The 16,010-nt window shown below is 37.1% G+C and overlaps 1 pseudogene; it reads right to left on the bottom strand.

Annotated features, from left to right (window-relative positions):
• Positions 1–680: 680 nt before the first annotated feature.
• LOC103264777 overlaps positions 681–16,010 on the bottom strand; it is a 22,984-nt pseudogene continuing 7,654 nt past the window's right edge.

The raw sequence follows: 16,010 nt of genomic DNA on the forward strand, positions 1-16,010 counted from the left end.
CTGTTGAATTCCAGTGTTCTTCCTTAGATGATCTACTTGAAGTGTGATTACCTACTTGCTGCTTTGATTCTTCTTTGTGGAGGAGGCTAGTGCCTGATGCCTCTGGTCAGCCCTCTTGAAGCCCTTGCCAAAACTGTTTTTGGAGTATTTGTTTTTAATCAATGGATTTAGTATGGTGTTAACATAGTGTGAATAAAAATATGTTCTTAATAATGACTGTATGTTATTGTCACATATATATTGGAAGCATCTAGTTATATTTTATTTATTTCCCTAGTCATGTCACCAGGTTTTTTTCCACTAGTTTTTTTGTAGGCCTGGTATCAGGGAAGGGTTTCTTGGAAGACAATGTTTCCATGGATGGAGGGAACAGAAGGTCATTGGGCATTAGATTTTTATAAGGAGCATACAACCTAGATCCCTTGCATGAGCAGTTCATAATAGTTTCTGCTTCATTAAGAATCTAATGATACCACTGATATTACTCAGTTATCCACAGATGCAGGTCTATATTCCACAGGGAAATGGACAACCTACCCACACACACTCGCACCCACTCATGCCCACCTTCCTGCATGTTCATCCTCTCTTGGGTTGTCACTCAGGGAAATGAACCTGATAGAGTGTCCCCTCTGTAGGTGCAGCTCTCAGAGAGAGCCCTAGCTCTCTCTGAAGTTGGATTAAATTCTGGGTTCTCTCCCAGTGCTTGATCTTGGCAGGCAGCAAAACTCTTCAGGATCCTTGAGCACATGGGAGGGCACAGAAACTGGCTCCACAGTTCCTTGCAGTGTCCTCAAAAGTGCCACAAAACCAGTCACCTTAGTTCTGCTGTCAGGGTCCTGAGTTAGGGGGAAAATCATCCTGTAGGCCAGAGGGGGAAAGAGGTAGAAGTTTTAAGCAGTTCCCAGCAGTAGGCTCAAGAACCCCACCACGTGTATGGCCCTGGCCAAGGAGGAGGAGACCAGGCCACAGGCACAGAGCATCAGGAGACTGTCCCACAGAAAGTCTGTCAGCATGTTTGAGAAGAGCCTGGCTGGGAAGTAGTGGTGGGGTTAGAGGATTCATCAGGAACAATGGAAAGTAATGAAGTATCCAGCCAAGCAGGACCTTATTGCTTCCTCACAGCAGGACCTGGGACAACTCTGCAACCTCTGTAGGCAACTGTGTCCCTCTCTGTACAGCCACAGTAATGATGTTCCCTGAGAGGAGGTATAGGGCGATACTCAATAGGTTTAGCTGCCAAACTACCAGGTTGCCAAGCAGATAGACTTGGAAGTCTGTGTCACTGATTCTCAAGAAATGCAGGTCATGATAGTTTATAGTCTAGTGCCATGGTTTTAACTGAATTCATTGTCCTTGGATTTGAGGTCATTGTTCTCCCAGATCATGATCAACCACGTGGGACTCCAACAAGATCTCAGGAAAGCTGGGCTGCAATACCTTCAGCCTGATGTTTGGCAATTTTGGACTGATGTGATCCTCCACATTCTAGATGGATTTGAAGGCTTCTTTTAGAGATGGGTTATAAGTAACTTCCAACTGTTCTCAACTCCACTTAAGCAGAAACTTTTCTAAGGAGCCCAGGACACAATCTCTTACCAGATGGAAGAAGCAAATTTGACTTCTCAGCACTTTTATATGTTTTCCAAATTTTCTGTTACAACTTCAGTCTGCCAGAAGCCATTTGAATTTCCTGTCCCATTTATGCCCTAGCTAATGACCTTATAGTGCTTCCGGATCAGGACAGCCTCGTGGTAGTGACTGTGCAAGTTCCAGGAAGTCTCTTTTTGTCCTAGTGGAAAGTTGTTTCCTAGTCTTACAAACTCCACTGGGAAGGGAAGGGTTTAGGGAAGGGGTCCCCAATCCCTGGGGCCATGGATAGGTATCAGTCTGTGGCCTATTGGGAACCTGGCCACACAGCAGGAGGTGAGCAGCATAAGCAGAAGAGCTCTGTATTCTGTCACATCAGTGGTGGTATTAGATTCTTATAGGAGCAGAGAAACTCTATTATGAACTGCACATGCAAGGGATCTAGGTTGTATGGCTCCTTATGAGAATCTAATGCCTGATGACCCTCTGCTCCTCCCATCCATGAAAACATTGTCTTTCAAAAAACCAGTTCCCAGTACCAAAAAGGTTGAGGACTGCCAGTCTATGGGATCTGAGTTTGTGTCATGTTTCTTAATAATCCACAGGTGGTTATAGTCCTTGTGCAGACAAGTGATGACCTGCTGCTGGTGTAAGCCTCTGCCATCATTGTAGAGGTGCTTGTGGGAGTAGAGATAGTTGATGATCATCTGGGGGTTCTTTACAGTGATCGCAAAGCTGTAGGCTGGGTGTTTAGGGATGGAAGCATTGTGAAAGTTGTTCTCTAAAAACCTGGCCTGGATAACGGAACTGAAGAAACTATTGTCAGAGCCAGTTTTATTTAGCACCATGAAATGATCAGCAAAACTGGCTGTGTAGAGAGCCAGGGGAAAGAAGCACTATGAAGCACAGAACATGAGCAGTCAGGTGTTTTCCCATGGTCACCAATGAAAGACTGAGGACTCCAAACAGTTCTTAAACAATGTTCAGTCCCATTTACAGGATGACCAAGAGGCCAACAATCTTAACTCCCAAAGCACCAGGCGAGACTGATGCCAGTGAAGCTGAGCCAGAACCATCAGGGGGCAGAGGAGGGCCTGTGGACACAAGAGTTGTCCTTCACCATACTCAGCATGACAGCCACAATACAGAACATCAGGAAGGGGTCGAGAAGGATGTATTGGGGATGGAGTAAGACATCCTGTGTCAAAAATGAAGAGGGCAGTGGTAACCAGTGCTGCTTTCAGTGACTTGGACAGATCTAATACACTGAAGTAGGCAAAGGGGAAGTAGTCAAGAACCGAGGAATACACAGAATCCTCTCATTTCCAAGTAGCTGTGGTGTTCATATTTGTCCCCAGGCTTCTGGAACTTCAAAGAGTTATTTTTAATGTTTGTAAAGAAAATGGATTCTGAAGTCAGACATATTGTAATGTATAAAGTTTCCTCACAGACCTATACTAAGATGCCTCAGCTCTTTTATTATTAAACTCAGATTTTCATTATCCATTTACCAAATAATTCTAAGAAAGAAACAAAGGTAAAATAAGAGAAAATAAGTTAGAGCTGAGGAGATAAATTTAGGTCTTCCATACTGACAGGTAGCCAAGAAGAAGCCTAACATTCTTAAAACTTAAATTGACAAATTCTAAGAGACAGGACGGGTGAACTAATGTTTCAATGAAATGCACCTTGATAAAGATATGGTATTTTTGTTTAAGGGTTGACATTTAATATAGAAAGGAAACTAAAAGCAACAAATTCACTAGCAAGTGAATTTATTTAAGAAAAATAAGAAATCATATATGATGAGAAAGCTCATGTGGAAAACACAGAATCATATGGATGCTAAAAATTAATTGTAATTTTCAGAACATTCATGCTTCCAGTAATCACAGTAATAAAGCTTTACATGTGCATATATCTTTTATTTTCAAATATTTTTCCAATATGTTTTCACAAAAACTTTATTCTTATGTATAACTAACATTACTGTCAATCAAACAAACCAAACTCATTTTTGTTTTTTGCATTTCTCTATCACTCCCTGTTACATTACAAGTTTAGGTGTGCTAAACCAGCATTAGAATGGGAGAAAAACAGGAAATGTAGTACTGGGATGATAATTTGGTTTCAAAGAAAGGTTAGACTTTAAGACAGATTGGGGTTGAGACTTAGCTCCACCACTTGCTGACTGTGTCCTTGAGCAAATTATTTAATCTCTGTAAGTCGGTTTCTTATCAGCAAAATGGATATAATAACTCTTATCTCATGTGATGTTGTGAGTTTTAAATGAAATCACACATTTTTGCCTAAAAGTTGATGTATAAATACACATCATTTTTCAGTTAAAAAATATTATTATAGCTATTATGAGTTACCAGTTATATGTTTTCATGTGCAAGCAAAATCTTAAAAATAGTCTTTTTTGTTCTTTTTTTTTTTTTTTTTGCAATCCCCCTTTAATCTGCACATGACATTAGCTCAACATATTTCTCTATTTGGGGATGAGAAATAAGATCACTCTTGCTGCATTTGGGGTTATCATTAGAAGATATGGAGAACTAACATCAATTATTACCTCTTAAGCTTTAAAAGCTTCTGATCTAGGTGAAAGTTAGTACAACAACTTTGCACATTTTTCTGGCACCCTCTCCACTGCCCAGCAGTTCAGTTTTCTAAGAGGCTCTGAGCGGAAGAGCAAAAAGAGAATTGAAAGGGAAAAAAAAAGCTTGCTGTTGATGTGGAAGTACTGAAAATGAGGTTGGACATGCTTTTTTAAATTTGAGAAAATGAAAGTAGAGAGTGTTTGAGGTCCGTTTCTCAGCTGAGCTCTGAGAGGCATGCAGATGTGCCAGAGGTCACAGTGATGCAGGGACAAGAAGAATCAGATGGCTTCCTGGGATTTCAGTAACAAAGAATATCCAATGAGAACCCTCAGTCTGGGATTTCAGTAACAAAGAATATCCAATGAGAACCCTCAGTCTCAGAAAGATTCAAACAATCAAACCTTACCTGAAGCAAGAAAAGTGACACAAAATTAACTGTGGAGGATAAATGTTTAAGTCAATGAAGATGTGCATTCAGAAACAGTAGTTGGTGCTGTGTAGCAAAGTGCCACTGCAACAAACACCAGTGGAAGTAGAAACCAAACAATTGTGCATTTCTCTAGTATGGGTACAGAACAGATCAAAACCAAAAAGGGGAGTTTTCGCCCTAGAAAGAAGTGCATATTTGTCATGAGCCCTGAAGCTTAAAATTTACTCTAAAAGTAAGAAAAGTAAGGAAAAATAATTCTACATTTCATTTTGAGATTGAAATAATTACAAAATGCATAAATTTACCTATAATGAATGTATTATAAACTCTGACACTGGGTGAAGTTGGAGAGCAAGACAGAAGTTAAATTCAAGTATGGAAAATTAATGTTACTTTTTTACACACTTAAATTTGTGATCTGTAAGAATATTGTATGTTCTGTCTTTGCAGGTCTTATTGACTCTACAAAGTAGATTTTGTTTCCATGTAGTAAGAGAATTAGTTATGTATTAAAGAGCTTATGCAATTAGTCTAACACACACAGGCACTGAAGCTGTGGTTAGTGTAACTGCCACCAGATGAACAGTGGATCTTAGTTATTGTATAGTAGCTCAGTGTTTTTCATACATCAAGGTGCATAAAAGACTTATTAAAATTGTCCTATACTTTAGAAACTTTGATTTCTTGGGCCTATGGTGAAGTGCTGGAATTTGAATCTTTTTCATGGTACCTACATTATTTTGATAACAGCTAAGCTGTTCTAAGCTGTTCTACTAGTGTCAATTTAAAAAAATACATAGAAAGAGACAGACACACACACACACACACACACACACACACACACACATATACGCACACAGAGAAAGAGAGGAAGGACTGAAGTATATGATCAAATATCAAAGTTTTTACATATATTAAGTCATAGCCTTGTAGCTACTCTTTTAACAAGATATTCTGTTATAATATTTAAAGAGTATATAAATACCTAAGTTCACACTGTTGAATTGTCCTCTACATCAATCTATCATTATTTGGGTCACAAGGCAATCATCATAAAAGTAATACAAAACTTAGAACAATTATAAATGTAAACATTGCTAAAATATAAAAATCAATTGTAGGAGAAATTATTTTAGAAGTAAATGACAATAGGAAATATGCGTGAAATAATATAAAACAACTACCTTAAAACAATTAAAAACCTAAACTCTCAATATACTGGACAAAAGTCTGGCCAAATTAAGAAAGGGCTGCCTGCAACAATTTCACAAGAATTAGCTATTGTAATATCATCCGGAAAATGAATAATTAAAATGCCTATCAATAAGAAATTAATTATAACAAAACCCTGACACCTCTTATTGTATCTTCTCCTCTCTAACCTCTTCACTTGGAGGAAAAGAAGATTTTGTTAGGCACAGTAAATTCATAGAAACTTTGTCAGCATATTAACACAATAATATTATCCTTAAAGTTGGTAAGCATTTGCAGGTGGGATCAACAACTGTCCAATTTTACCCAGGACTATCCCAGTTTTAACACTAAAAATGCCATATACCAAGAAGCCCCAAGTCTCAGACAAACCAGGATAGTTGGTCATTGTCTTTGCTGGAGAAAAGATAACGTGTCTTATAGATATTCTACTTAGAAGAATATGAAAACATTTGTAATGGAAGCAATATTTTGAATACTAACCATGAGTTTTCTCTTTTGTCTTCTGGAGCATAAGACAGTCAACTGACCTACCCAAAGCCTCCACCTATCTAGAGCATGACAAATGAATAGTGCTTTGAGAAATGGCAAGAAGTTTGGGATGTGATATAGAGGGAATTTTTGGTGCAGGAACAGTAAAATATTTGACTTCAGATATGTAAAAAATGGCAATGCATTAAGATGATAATATTGCAATCCAGATTATGTTCTTGAAGAGAATTTACCAGATTTCTTTGTTCTCCTCTATCTCATTGCCACAAAAAATGGAAAGACATAGAATATGGAATAGAATATAGAGTCCCTCCTAGCATAGATATGTCCCTAATTCCTGATTCAAATTCAAGGAGAAGACTATCTTAATAATCTGGAATACTTTGGTTGAAAGTTACAGAAACCTAACTCAAACAAACTCAAGCTAAAAAGATATTTATTGTCTTTTTAAATTAAAAACTCCAGACACAAACAGCTAGAAGCAGGGACTCATGATATTCTTAGGTCTCTTTCTCTGTATATATGTTTTGGCTTTTTCTCTAAGTGTACTTTGTATTAGAAAGTCTCTTTCTAATTGTTGGCAAAGTTATCCAGAAACTCTAGAAAACATACAAAGAACATCAGTTGTTTTGCTCTTCTCTCAATCAATTCTTATGTTCAGAAAGTTTGAATGGCTAGCCTGGGCCATACCCCACCCCTCTGACAAATTCACCAGATAGAGAAGTTTCCAAAGATAAAATTGTAGAACAGGCAAAAATAACAAAAAAATCTACCACAGTAAGTTAATAAAAATTAAATGGATAATGGTTCACATCATTCTCTAGTCTTTCTGTGCCAGTTTTCAACTTACAGAAAGATTTCCTTTTCTGAACTAAACTTATATGCCATTTCAATTATTATGAGCATAACTAAGGAGTTATATTTAGACGAATATATTATCGAACTGTGGAAATATGAAATTGCGTCACAGGTTGTGGCTGTGCCCAAAATAAAACATATTGTAAAAGTCAGCCAGACATACTCCATCACGACATCCAAATTTATCTGGATATTAGTTTCTGGATAACAAACCACCCCCAAAACTTAGTTGGTTTACTGACTTAAAGTAACTATTTTATCACTGCTCATGACTCAGTGAGTTGACTAGAATCAGCTGGCTGGAATTTCTGTGCAATGTGATGTGGGTAGAGGCAGTAGTCCGAGAGATCAGCTTGTCTAGAATGCACTATATGACTTATGCAATATGGCTATTGACTAGTTGCTTGGTTGGAGCTGTTGACCAAATCACCTTTATGTAGCCTCTCTGTGTAGCTTGGTCTTCTCATAGCATGATGACTAGATTCCAAAGGGAGTGTTCCAAGAGCAAATAGTTCAGCATGCTGAAAGCAAAAGCCACCAGTCATCTGAAGTGCTCAGCTAGAATTGTCAAAATGTCACTTCAACCACCTTCTGTTAGTTAAACTGTCACAGGGTTAGGCCAAATTCAAGAAGAAGGGAAATAAATTCCAAATAAACTATTTCTTGATGAAAAGAGTGACAGAATTCCCAGTATTCTTTTTTGTTTATGTAAAGCATCCTTTTGTTTCCATTTGAAAAACAAGCTTCCTACATCAATGTCTAAATACACAGCTGGTCAATTGCTTGAAATGACTTTAAGTCGAATGCAATTTTATACAAATATTTTCATACACTTCTAACCAAGATATGGTATGTATTTTGAAGTTATCTTTAGACCTGTGGTATATAAAAATCCTTTCAAAATTGTGTTTACTTATATGTATTTTTTAGCTGTCCTTCAAATTCTAAAAAAATTAAATAGAACATAAAAATGTTAATTGAATGGCTCTAAAGTTTTCACTGAGAGGCTATTAAAAACTTGCAAATGCCTCATCAGAAAGCTTTTTCCATAGTAACGCAATTTTTTTTTTAACCTCAAAGCCAATTTCATTGTCTCTAGCTGTCTGATCCTGCAGCTCAAAGAGAGAAACCACATCTGTATATAAGTTATACCTGAAAGGCTCAAACATATATATTCAAGTATATATATTTGAATAATGAGGGTTATGACTCAGTTCTTACTGATAAGGTTATTGTAGTAAGCAAAATTCTAAGATGGTCTCCAAGATTCACACCCCCTCGTATAATCATCTCTGAGTATGACCTAGATAGACTTCTGAATATGGCTGATGTCACTCCTGTGAAAAATTTGCATTATAAAATAATTATCCAGTTGAGAAAGGATTTTTGTAGATGTAATTAAATCCCTAATTAATTTATTTTAAATTAATCAAAAGAAAGGTTATCTTAGATAGATCTGACTTAATCATGTGAGCCCTTTAAAAGAGGACTTGAGCCTTCCCTAAGATTAGAGATTTTCCTGGTCTCCTAGAAGTTAGAAGACTTGTGAGAAAGCCACACCTTATGGAACTGTGCAAGATTTTAGTAGCTGAGGTTGGTACTTGGATGAAAACTAGCAAAGAAATAAGAACGTCAGTTATATGTCCACCCACAAGGAACTGCATTCTGCCAATACCTAGTAAGCCTATACTTGTACCCTGAGCTCCATATGCAATCTGACCAAAACCTTTAATTGCAGCCTTATGAGGTATCAAACAGAGAACACAATTATACCATGCCTGAACCGCTGATCCACAGAATCTGTGAGATAATGAATATGTTATTTTAAGCCAGTAAGTTTTGAATACTTTTTAATGTATAACTAATAAAACCATACTGGTTAGTAACATGTTAAATACTTCTGCTAGTTTGGAAATCACCTCTGTCTAAGCTTCCAAGTACTCTTCCTCCACTACCCAGTCATACAGCTATCATTGCTCTTGGACCTATGGTGCAGCAACGAAAGGGTTAACATGTAAACCAGCAAGGTATTCCAGGACTCTGCTTCATCAAAGTAGCAATTTCTTTCCTGATTGACTAATAATCTGGTCATACTGGTTGTTAAATATTGTGAATATTACACTGTATATTATATGATTGTTGGGATCCGGCCATGGAGGCCCACTGAGCATTAGGGATCAGGAAGGGCCGTTGATACCAAGACCACTAGGCTGTGTTCTGGAGCTGTTGACCCCATTCCCTTCCTCCTTTTCCATTTGGCACAAGTAACCAGGAAAGGCTCCTGCTGACTCTAACAGAAAACTCTGAGACCAGAATGTACACAGCTAAACCTGGGAGTCTATTGCTCCCATTTTCCATGGTTTATGGTTTTTGCTTTTAAACAATTTAAGTTTGACTTTGAGTCACATTGAGGAGACTTAGTGCAGGTCACAGGTTCTCTTGATGTGATTTTAGAAATTTATAGACATAGGTTTTCGAAAATAGTTTATATAGATTAAAAAAATTTTAGTAACCATTTTATTATAGAAGTGTGGTTAGTTCAGTTTGATTCAGGGGGGCCAGTGAAGTTTGAATTAGGCCAGCTAGTGCTAGGAGAGTGTAACCATAGCACCAACTGTTTTATAGAAACCAGTTTGAATTAGCAAAGAATAGTAAAAGGTAATATATCATTATGTTGGTTTCAGGTGTAAGTATTGAATGATGTTATGTAGCTATGAACAATTAAGGGTACATAGAAACTGGATAAGAATTTCATGCTTTCTTCATGTCTGAAAAATACATCTGCTTGAGAGTGGGGGATGTCCTGTGTGCACCTGGACCTGTTCATGTGAAAGGCACATGCTACCTTTTGTGTAACCATAACAGCAGGAGTTCCCATGATGATAACTTTGCAGAGTTTGGGGATAAAAGCCCTGGGATTACACCCATTAAACGGCTTCTGCTCAGTCTGAACAGTTGTCCAGTTTCTTTCTTTCTTCCTAATATCTATCCCTCCAGTTGAATCGCTGACGCCGTCACACTGCCAGAGACCCCTGATCCCTGCAGGGGCAGGACCCCAGCAATATGATTACATATTGTATTATATATATTAATATGCACAGATGCTCTTAGGCTTATGATAGAGTTTCATCCCTGTAAATTCATAATAAGTTGAAAATATTATGTCAAAAATGCATTTAATACCCTTATCTAAATGAACATCATAACAGCTTAACCTACCTTAAATGGGCTCAGAACACTTACAGTAGCCTACTTTTGAGCAAAATTATCTAACACAGAGCCTTTCTTATACTAAATTGTTGAACAGCTCGTGAAATATATTGAATACTGTACTGAAAGTGGAAAACAATAGTTATATAATTGGATGTAGAAGTAAGGTTTCTATCGACTGCATATTACTTTTGTACCATCATAACGTTGATAAATTAGACCATACTAAGTTGAGGACCATCTGCATACATATTGTCTCGCTCTTTCTCTCTATAATGTATATAATGTACAATTTCATGTTATATATATTACTATATTATATATCTGAAAAGTATTTCAAATAATTGTAGAAATTGTAGAGAACAAAACAGGAAAAAATCCCTGCCTTCATGAGTTCACTTAGGAGCTAAAGAAGAGATAGAAGAAAAGAAAACCAAGTTAACAAATACGTTCTTTTGACAGTGATCAGTACTGTAACAGAAAGTCTACAGGACTATGTGAGAGAAACATCTGCCTCTTGCCTAGAGTGTGTCAGCTTAGTTTCCTGAACTGCCTTATTTTCTCACAGCTGCCTAGTTGGCTTCTCCTTATTCTCTGCTGCTGCTATTGATGCTAATGACAATACAATAACAATAGCCAACACAAGTATGCATCCAGTTTTTCTCTGCACCAGGCATGCTGATTATTGCTTAACATCTATTGCCTCATATAATTCATTCAATAACTGTGATTTGAGTATTCTTTGAAGTACTTTTTGAAATATATCAATATATAAATATATAACATAGCAAGCACAGTATTCAAAATATTTGGCAACCAATATGGCATAATTACCAGCCAAGCAAAATGATGGAGAGTGATTGGCAGGTGGAGTGTTTCTCAAATTTGAACTGAGATCTGAAGACTGAGTCAGCAATGAGATCATCTCTAAAATATGAGATCAGAAAGATAAACAAGGTCAGTTGATTTAAGACCATGCAGGTCATTGTAAGGAGTATACTTTTATTTTTAAGTGATGGGGAAGACTCCGAAAGGTTTCAAGTAGAAAAGTGATATAATTTAATTAACTCAGTATGAAAATCACTCTCCTCTCTGCTGCATTTAACCTCCTGCATCTGATACCCATGTGATATTGTCAGAATCTGTACATAGGAGATTATTTTGCAACACTTCTCTCCACCTACCCTACTAGCAGTTTCCCATATGTTTTCTCAAGTAAATAAATTTTAGTAAACCTGATGCTACCTGTTTCACTCCTGACATCCTACTGTTTAGGAAAGTTTTAGGTCAAGCCCTATAGCCGTGGCATTTGTTACAGTTTTAAGTATCTAAAAGAGGTACTTTCTTAGTTGATCCTCACACCCTACTTGGAGAAACTGAAGGAGTTATTTTATTATACCTGCAATTGAAAATTATAAGCTGAGTTGTTACATGACTAGAAAACAATTAACTGCTGCTATATTTCCACTGTTCCTTCCCATACCTTTCAGTTTAATTCAGTGTTTTCATGATATTGTTTATTGGCTAGGATCTAAAGTCACACAAGTTTTTCTAACACAGGATAGTCAGCACATGACCCCAAAAGGTTTGTATTTAATGGGCAGCTTTAGCAGAATAGTGTGGATGTCAGTTTGGGAATATGTTTGCTCTTGCTGATTCATTATTAGCCTGTAGCAATGTCTTTAAGGTGCTGTCCTGCTCTGGAAGTGCATACTGAGGTCTGCATGACAGAAACATCTGCTTTATGCCAGAGCTTGCCAATTTAGTCTCATAAACTTCTCTCTTTTGTCACTGCTGCATTACATTTCTCACAAATTCTTTGTTTCCTGTCCTCTTATTCAATAATGATGATGATGTTTATAATGATAATACAATAATAACCAAAAAGCATGCATATAGGGTTTTCTCTATGCCAAATGTGGCAATAGTTGTTTGATACATAATATCTCATGTAATCCATTCAACAATTCTGTGACATGAGTATAATTTTTTTTTTTTTTTTTGAGTTGGAGTCTCACTCTGTCACCCAGACTGGAGTGCAGTGGCCGCTCCCGGCCACTGCAGCCTCGACCCACTGGGCTCCGGCGATCCTTCCGCCTCAGCCTTCCGAGTAGCCGGAATTACAGGCACGCGCTACCACACCCGGCTGATTTTTGATTTATTGTAGAGATGAGGTCTCGCCAAGTTGCCCAGGCGGGTCTCGAACCCACGGACTCAGGCAATCCACTCACCTCAGCCTCCTAAAGGCGCAGGATTACAGGCTGAGCCGCCGAGCCTGGCCATGAGTATAATTTTTAAGCCCATTTTACATAAAGAAAACTGAAGCCCAGAGGCTTAAAAATTATATAACTTGTAAAAAATCAAACACAGAGCACATATCCAGAATACATTAAAGCCCAAGAAATGTCCATCCATTTTTTTTTCTAAACTGCTGAGTGTTCCTGTCCCTCTAAACTACAACTGATTACTTAACTTGATGTGCTCATAGATCTACCTTGCCTTGGAAAAATGTTCAGTGTTCATCTCTTAAGTAACAAAGGCAGATCCATGGTTTTGTTTCTGTGAATTACCCAGAATGCTTCCTATTGTGCTTTCTTATTTGAAGTCACTTACAGAGCACATAGATCAAATAGAAACTATGGTGTAAAAACATTATAATGTATACAAACTGAGTTGTGACTGAATTACTTTGTAAGGGCCAGAGAGCTTTTCATTTTTAAAATAAGGGACAAGAATTATATTGTTTAGTTGATTAATATCCACATTTTTTCAAAGAAAGATTTAAGGTCATTAGAAATATGATTTCAACACAGCCTTAAAAATAGTTATAGAAAATTAATTGAAAAGAAATTTATGCTATTAAGTAATACTGTTTGGAGTTTCACTTGGTCAAAGATAAATTATATTTGTATTGCTTAGCCATGAAATACTTAATGGGTTTGTAAAAATTTATTTTTATCTAATCATAATGTTGGAAAAGGTAAAATATTTTTTCTCTTGCAGAGTCTTCTAGATTTGGTTAGCACTTCTATTTGAACATGAAAAATTTCCTTTTTCCACCAATGAACTGGAGCTAAAGTCATATTCACTTTCCACAGATGACTCAGATTTTCTTTCATGTTATGCACTCATTTAAACTACTTTTCATAATTGGCTTATTTTGTCTTTTTTTGTTTGTTTATCTGTTTGTCACCGAATAGCGTGACAAGCCAATTTTATGCTATTTGAACAGCAGGTAGGATATATTCTCTGGCTAACCTTCTAATAGATGCAGGCTCCAATACAAGATAGAAATATTTTGAATAGTACAGGTATTTAGATATCTTATCTTCTGATGGATCACAGTACCCCAAGTGAGCAATTATATTGTTTCAAGTAGAGATAATTATTTAAATGATGTTGCAGCATCAGAATGCATAAAATAGTTCAATAATTTTAAAGAATCACTTTTTTTGCTCTTAGTGCATATTAACTCTACATTTTTATAACTGCAGAAATGTAGGTGAAAATACACCTAGACATTTCTCATACACTGAAATTCCTATGTAAATAGACAGATGCCTTTCTTTTCAATAATAGCTCCAGATTTACAAGTAAATAAATATAAAATATGTTAACTACTGAGAATAAAAATAATTTGTAGAGATGATTTGTCTCAATAATAATGGCAATAATGTATTTTGAATGTATTTCTGATAAATTTATTTGAAGTGTTTTTCCTAAATTTTCTAAACTGAGTTTATTTTCTGACTGAATTTGTCTCACTGTCTTATCACCTAAAGTATGGAAATTGCTGTATTCAAAGAATATAGTAGATAAATTATAAAAGGCATAATATTTTCTATTTCCTTTTGGATATCTAAGAAATTTTTCAAAGAATTGTTTAGTTGAAAACATTCATAAGAATGATAATGATAATTTCCTTTTGTATATCTAAGAAATTTTCAAATAATTGTTTAGTTGAAAACATCCATAAGAATGACAGTGATAATTTATTTTTTTAAAAAAAGAGGGTGTTTTGAAAATATTTGAGTTTTTTGTTTTTGTTATTGTTTTTGTTTTTTTGGTTTGTTTGCTTGTTTGTTTGTTTTTTGAGTTGGAGTCTCACTCTGTCGCCCAGACTGGAGTGCAGTGGCCGCTCCCGGCCACCGCAGCCTCGACCTGCTGGGCCCCGGCGATCCTTCCGCCTCAGCCTTCCAAGTAGCCGGAATTTCAGGCATGAGCTACCACGCCCGGCTGAAAATATTTGTTAAAGTGCAAGACAAGCCGGGCTCGGTGGCTCAGCCTATAATTCCGCGCCTTTGGGAGGCTGAGGTGAGTGGATTTCCTGAGTCCGTGGGTTCGAGATCCGCCTGGGCAGCGAGACCTCATCTCTACAATAAATCAAAAAATCAATGAACATCTGCTTTTCAAGATAATTTGGTTAAAAACAAAGAATCTGGCTAAGCAAACTTACAGGTAAAATTAAAGAGATAATTGTGTTTATTTTTAGTTATTTTGTGATCCATTTTCTCCCCCTGTAAGTCTCATAACTAGAATGCCAAGATGGTTTATACTGGTTTTCCTAGTTTTTATTCATTTTATTCTATTTATTTCTTTTGAGTTCTCAAATGCTATTATAAATTATAATTGTTTCCAATTATCTAATTACTTTTCACTTTTAAGAATCAAATTGATAAAGGCATCTGCCTTGTGATCTACTGGAATTTTGCCTAATCTTAATTGTTGGATTTAACAGCAAAATATTCTGTACAATCAGTGGAATACTGCTCAGGGATAATTGGAGTAGTTTCTGGAGATAGGAAACCATCTTATTGTGCCCGTTGTTGCCATTTGTGCATTTGTATAAATAAAGTCAGGCTACAAGGGAGGCATGAGGGGAGATACAAATTACTAAAAATGTAGTGGGCAGATGACAACTCTTTTTATTTTTTTGGAGAATGTAGGATTTATTGAGAAGACAGAAAAGCTCCCACAGTGGAGGGGATCTGAAGGGGTTGCCCTAGCCAACTCTTTCAAAGGATTTTACTATAAAGGAAAGAAGGAAAAAGAATAGCTGCTAGAGGACAATGTGTGAGCAAGAAGTTTCTTTATTTTTGTTCTTAAAACAGAGATTGTTGTGAGTCTTAAACGAGGTGATACATATAAAGCCATAGAAGAGGCATTTTCAGGACAGTTCTCCAGGTGGTCTTGGACTGACCCAGTTTTCTCCACTCCCTCTTTTCTGTGTGTAGCTCTCAGAAGGGGGAGTACAATATTTTGAGATAAGGAAGGAAGGAACTTCCTGAAGCAGGCTGGGCCTTGTTCCTATTCCTCCTATAGAATGTAACATCTTGAGCTAAAGAACTGCCTAGGGCAGCTCAGGCTTTGTCTCCCTCTGTCATTAAAGCAGTGTCCATCAAAGCTTTGCCCAGTGGTATATGACCTCTCAGGTGGCAATATAACCTGGAATGAGCCGCCATTTAGGGTCCCTCAGCTATGGAGCAAGTGGGACATATATGGTAAAGATTTTTTTTTTTTTTTTTGAGTTGGAGTCTCACTCTGTCGCCCAGACTGGAGTGCAGTGGCCGCTCCCGGCCACCGCAGCCTCGACCTGCTGGGCTCCGGCGATC

Source organism: Carlito syrichta, unplaced genomic scaffold, assembly GCF_000164805.1.
Source record: "Carlito syrichta isolate Samal-C Ts95f unplaced genomic scaffold, Tarsius_syrichta-2.0.1 Scaffold305719, whole genome shotgun sequence".
In the NCBI taxonomy this organism is placed as follows: Eukaryota; Metazoa; Chordata; class Mammalia; order Primates; family Tarsiidae; genus Carlito; species Carlito syrichta.